The sequence below is a fragment of the Balaenoptera physalus genome (assembly GCF_965194825.1).
Source record: "Balaenoptera physalus genome assembly, chromosome: 2".
Lineage (NCBI taxonomy): Eukaryota > Metazoa > Chordata > Mammalia > Artiodactyla > Balaenopteridae > Balaenoptera > Balaenoptera physalus.
In genome coordinates this window covers 56,699,648-56,706,347 of record NC_138883.1, presented here as the reverse complement: position 1 = coordinate 56,706,347, position 6,700 = coordinate 56,699,648, and the positions used below count along the sequence as shown (strand labels likewise).

At 35.7% G+C, this 6,700-nt stretch overlaps 1 pseudogene across 1 annotated transcript; it reads left to right on the top strand.

Moving 5' to 3' along the window:
• The first annotated feature begins 3,391 nt into the window (after positions 1-3,391).
• On the top strand, positions 3,392-6,341 carry LOC309654694 (signal peptidase complex subunit 2 pseudogene; annotated as a pseudogene). Its single transcript has one exon. The product of its transcript is annotated as a signal peptidase complex subunit 2 pseudogene (transcript).
• Positions 6,342-6,700: the final 359 nt, after the last annotated feature.

Below are 6,700 nucleotides of genomic sequence, written 5' to 3'. Positions count from 1 at the left end.
ATATCTTTGTCCTGATTATAAAATCAGTACATGTCAGTCAAATTTGATTTCAAATTGTTTCAGTATTTATTTAGCAATAATTAAATTCAAGTTTATGTTTCATGTAATCTATCTATATGCAGTACCTGTTGGGAAACAATTCTTCCTGGGTCTCTTATGTTTTGTATATTTGTAAGCAAAGAACTGACTGCCTTTTCTTCCAGATTTCTTTTTTAAAGGACATTTTTATAGCAAACAGGATTGAAAATAGAGATATTGTCACCCTCTAGATCAAAGGGCAGGCATACTAATTCCCCATTAGAAGAGATTTGAATTCTCTAAACTCAGCATTCCTTTCCTATAATACAATCCACCCCACCTGTACAGTTATCCTCTGAGTCTTTGGGTCTCCCTGTAGGAACTGGAACTCAGAAATCTAGCACAAATAAAACTGATTCTCTGGCTACTGCTATTGCTTTAGCAATAAACTGCTCATCTTAGATTAAGGAATCTCATGTCATCTACCAGCATACATAAAACCAAGGCAAGTTAATTAATTAGCTTGTAAATATTATAAAATCGTAGATGATTTAAAGTTCCTAACTTATATATTATGTGTTTTTCTTACTACATATTATTAAAAGACTTGTTTATAGGAAAGAAAATTTGCTTATTTATCTAATATTTTAAAATATTTTAAAGACCCAAGATTTGAATGATTGGAAGAGTCCATGAAAATTCATCAGACAAAGATGTATGTGGATTTTTCAAATAGTTCAAATGCTTAAATATTTAATCTATTGCTGATAACCTTTAATATATATTTGGCTGGTATGGAATATTTTTAAAACATTAGACCAGCTTTTCACAAAAGGGGCCAATTTGTCTCCAAGGGAACATTTAGCAATATCTGGAGACATCTTTGGTATATACATTGCTTGAATTATATACGTTCATTGCTTCTCGAAATTGGGAGTGGTGGGGGATCCGCTAATAGCATCCACTAATGCTACTGGCATTTAGTGGATAAAGACCAGGGATGCGGTTAGACATCCTAGAGTGCACAGGACAGCCTCCCCTAATAAAGAGGACCAATTGACTTGGTCCCAAATGTCAATTATGTTAATGTTTAGAACATATCTATATCTATATTTATATCTATCTATATATATACATCTGAAATTGAGATATATAGTTCTATTCTCTCAAAGATAAGAATTAACCTGCATACAAAATTACAAAAATATAAATCTCTATATCTATCATGTGTCTATATAACAGTTATTCATGAAAATCAAACCATAACATAAACAAGAGCAAATAATCAGCAGAAAACCAAAATCTCAATTTTTTAAAAGTTTTTAGAATGTACTTATATATAAATATATCAGAGAAGTACAAACAAACCTTATTTTTTAAGTCACTGATAATAATGTATAGCCAGTAATGTATACACAGAAGAAAAAATTATCATGTATGTGGATTGAGGTGAATGGGTACGATCATTTTAAAAAAATTATCCTGTATTTGGTTCCCTAAGCCTATCCTGTTGCTATAGCAACAGCTGTCCTATATATCCATTTGGTATTATAGCAATCTGTCAAGGAAATTCTGACATGCAATAATTTGTATACATTAATTTTCAAAATTGTAAGAATATGTTTGAATATTATCTGCTTGTTAGAACAACCCTTAAACATCTATGACTTTACAAATTATACTTATAAAATTATAGGTGTGATCACCTTGTGTGTGTGCATATACATATGGGTGTGTATATATGCATATACAAACATATACACTTATATATAATCATATATACACTCATATATAGTCATATATACACTCATGTATAATCAGCCAACATAAACTGGACTTCTATGTCATAGTATCAAATGAAATTTGTCAGAATTTATCTAATTGGTATAGTATTATCTGATTCACAAATATGGACTAAAAGTGTCGTCCTTCACATCATCCAGTGTTAGTAGGATCCATCTACATAGAAATTACAAATGTTATTTTTCAGGAGAAAATTAATGTTGTTTCAAAGACACTAAAAGCAATAAAAAAAGACAACAGGTAGTTTTACTACTTGGTTGGATAGTAACTGAATTTGATAAACAGTGGGATAATACAAATATTTGTAAATAAATTGAGTATAGCTTTGTAAATTGAACTGACACTTATGAGATTCCAAAGAAGAAAAATGAATTAATTACTATATTCACAATTTAGGAATACCATTCATACTTAACTCATTCAGACAAAAATTTCATCGTGAATCAAAATTTTAGCCTTCCTTTTACTCAGTCTATTAATTGTTGAATATATTTTAAATAGCAACATCTTCTTGTCTACTGAAATACTTATTTAAAGTAATTTATTTTCAAAATTCTGAGTATTTAAATAGATACATATATATTTACATTCTTTTCAGTTGTTATTTTAAAATGCAGCTCAAAGAATTTTCTACCATGAGAATGTATTTGTGTGCCTGTGTGGTTGTGCAGGTTCAGTTGTATAAAATGTAGTCGAAGAATCAACTGAAATAAATAATGAGAAAGAGACAAGATGGTGGCAGAGATAGTAGTGGGGCTGACAGTGGCCCTGAACATGAGTCCCACTAAAACTGAGTTCCTCTGCTGAGTTTATGATTAACTTTTCTATCCAAAATGTTATTCCTTTTCTTGTCCAACACTTATTCTCCTCAAGATTGAGAAATATCAAATAAAACTGGGGATTGAAACCGAGCAGGACACTGTTGGCCCCTCCCAAGTACAAGAGCCTTTATGTGTCTCCCCATTTCTTTTCTTTTTTCTTTGGCTGTCCAGTACAACATGTGGGATCTTAGTTCCCCCACCAGGGATTGAAACCGTGCCCCCAGCATTGGGAACACGGAGTCTTAACCACTGGACCATCAGGGAAGTCCTCCCCCCCAACTTCCTGTTTGTAGGGAAAATGTTTCAGCCTCTTAGACCTTCTCTGAGTTCCAAAGGGCAGATTCAAACAGTTACTAATTAGGGGAGTAAGGCAATGCAAAAAGAAACAATAGTGCAGGGTGGGGCCTCATTCTGGATCCTCCTCAGGGGATATGCATAACAATTTGGTACATGTCTCTAAGTTCTTCTACAGGAACTAAGGCCCCCACCCAGGTGGAGGATGGTAACTTTAGGCTGAGCACAGCCTGTGGACCCCAGACTGGTTGGAACTAGAAGGCTGATGACTGAGATTCCTGGAACACCACCATGTTACCTCACCACCAACCAATCAGAGGAACACCACACACTCTGCAGACCTCCCCCCAAATCTTGTCTATAAAATCTCTTCCCCAAAAACTATTAGGGAGATTAGGTCTTTAGAGCACGAGCCACCCCATTCTCCTTGCTTGGCCCTGCAATAAACCTTTCTCCCCTTCAAACTCCAATGTTTTGGTTTGTTGGGCCTCACTGTGTGTCAGGCACACGAACTGGGATTCGACAACAGCCCCAGCTATGGGACAGGCAGTAGCCATAGTGGCTTGTTGGACAAGTGGAAGATTGATGATAAGCCTGTAAAAACTGAGAAATGGGAGGTGTCAGCTGTGAAAAATTATTTGAATGATTCTGCCAAAATGTACAAGTATGTGGAGAATTTTGGTCTAACTGATGGTTGCCTCACCATCTGTACCATTTCTTGCTTCTTTGCCACGGTGGATTTGATTTGGACCCAGAGTCCTAGCCTGTTCTGGCTTTGTGCATCATATCCTATTTTGTGATGATGCAGATCCTGACCATTTATACCTCATATAAGGAGAAGAGCATCTTTCCTGTGGCCCCAGGAAAGATTCTACAGGGATGTATCCTGATGATATTTGGTCCATTCTCAAAAGGTTCGGTGACAAATACACTCTAAAGCTGACCTTCATCAGTGGAAGAACAAACCAGCAATGGGAAGCCGAGTTCACCAAGTTCATTGTTAAGATTTTGACCACAGCAGAACACTGTTATGGATGCATACAAGCCTGAAATATCCAGGCTCAATGTCAGTCTCACCACTGAGAAAAAAAATAGCCAATTCTATAACCAGCCATCTTTCTGCTGAATCATGCTGAATTAAGGGGTATGGGAGAAAGAAACAGAACTTAAAATGGATAAAGTAAGAAATGTTAAAAAAAAAAAGTCCCTAATTTGTCCTGAAAATTTAGTCTATTCTGGATAAATAGGACTTTCTAGGTCAGATATGAGAAGTTGTAGCTCTAATACCTAGCTATAGCTTCTTTAGTTTGCTGATTGTGTTGTTTTGATTTGCTTCTCTGGAAAAGCATTTTTGCTAAAAGTGGTACAGACTCCTTCCTTCATACCTAGCAGTACTTTATATGGTATAGCTTTGTGTCATGCAGTATTTGAGGACTCAGTTTTGAAAACTGTTAACCTGTTGCTGACTTTATTGTGTTAATTCCTGCTTCAATGGCTGTTTCCCTTAATTCAGGTTACAACTTCTTGTGTATGTCAGCTTTCCTTCACACACTATTTTTGCGGGTGTGTATATATCTGACTTGGGGAGAATTGGGGGGAAAAAACACAGCTTTTTAATTTAAAACAAATTTTCTGCCTGTTACATTTTGTGCTTTTAACCAATTAAAGAAGCTAATGGCATTTTTAAGTTTTATCTTGCCTAGGTTGTCCACTAATATATCTCTGTTGATTTGTGTGTGCCCTTTAACTGCCATTTTCTAAAATATTTTTCAATTAAAGGAAAGATGTGAAAAAATATAATGAGAGAAAAGTCAAGAATTATGAATTAAAATAGTATTTAAATAGAGTATTTAAATCTACAGAACAAAGATGTCCTACATAGTTGTTATATTTAAAGAAAAAGACGTCTTTTATTTTAATTGAGATGTAATTGGTATATAACATTATATTACTTTCAGGTGTGCAACATAATGATTTAATGTTTGTATACACTGCAAAATAATCACCACAATAAGTCTTGTTAACATCCATCACCACACATAGTGACAATTTTTTTTATAATGAGAATTTTTAAGATCTACTCTCTTAGCAAGTTTTATACATACAATGCAGCATTATTAACTATAGTCAACGTGCTATGCATTGCATCTCCATGACTTACTTTATAGCTAAAGAATCAGATTTCTATGCCAGAACACAGGAACAAGTGAAAACTGAGAATTTTTAAATAACAGAATTTTCAAAGTAATAAACTTGAGATATCATTTAATTATCCAATCTTGGATTCTAGAAATAATGCTCAGAAAGTCAGAGTAACTTGGTAAACTTCACACAGGTAGTTAATGAAAAGGAGAGAATCCACTTGTTCCAATATCATTTTGTCTTAATATATTTTAAGACAACTCTGCCTCACACAGGCATACATACACCTCCTCCCAGGGCTCTTGGTGTTCTCCCTTCCATATTGACATAATTATCTAAACGTATCAGGCAATAGCAATGTTGCTTGACGCCACTCCCTTTTTCTTCACACCATGTAATGTTTGTTAACCACCAAGATACTCTGAAAGGTTAGCTTTATCTTCTATCTTTCTTGGGGATTCTTCAGCACCAGCCTTCTCTACCTGGGTGGTCAGATCTGTATTACTCTATGCAAGCAGTAATTCTGCATCCAAAATATACAGCTCAAACTTTTCAGAAGCATGAAAGAATTTAATGCTGTGTTAGATTGTGCCCTGGTGAAATCTGAGTTTTCTACTAAAGAGTAAAAATATAAAAAGTAATCAATGAGCTAAATATGAAAGTCTATTTGACATTATTAAATCTTCCCTGGAAAATCTCACTATATCTTCTGGGTTCTTTTATTTTTCCATGATCAAAATTATTTCTCATCTATTTCAGGTGGTCACCTGCACCCAGCACATAGAAAAATACACTCATTGCTGAACTCACTTCATTCAATGGATGTTTTGCTTTTCCAATGTATTAGGCTACCTCCCAGTTAAACGTTGTAATTATGCATTTAAATCATTCCCAACTCGTGAGAAGAAGTAGCAGTGCATTACCCTCATTTAAAGCCCTTTCTTTTAAGGTGCTGCAGACAATTCAAAACTATTCTTGACAAGCAATCCTGAATAAAACTTTCTTTTTACTTTATTAATGTACCAGTTAGGGAGAATCTTGACTGCTGACAGAATTTCAGAGATTCTCCATGACGATCTTCAGAGAAACTACTGGCCACACTACCATAAGTGTCAACAGTGCCTGCTGTTGATTTTTTTGATGGTTCTTTTGAAACCGAGCAAAACCCTGTGGGGCTCCTGGGCATGGAAGACTTTCTGTCCCCCATTTCTTGTAGGGAACAGACCTCCAGCCTGCATGACCTTCCCTGAGTTCCAAAGGGCAGATTCAGACAGTTGCTAATCTGGGAAGGGAAGGGGTGCTGACAAGGGAGGGCCAGCCAAGAAACAATGGTGCAGCCTTTGGGAAGGGTCCTGGTCCCACCTCGAGGAATACACATAATAATTCCTTTAAACTTTTTAAGATGTCAGCATTCTTCATACTGGAGAAAGATCACCTGAGGCTACATTAAAGTTACCAGAGAAGCTCATCAACATTACCTGAGACCAGACTAAAGGAGTGTAGGCCCTGCACACACCCTAATTTTATCAGCAACCCCACCCTTGAACCATTGCTATAAAACTCTTCATCAAATTCTCCCAGGTGGGGACACATATTTTCAAGGTCAGGAGGCCGCTTGTGTC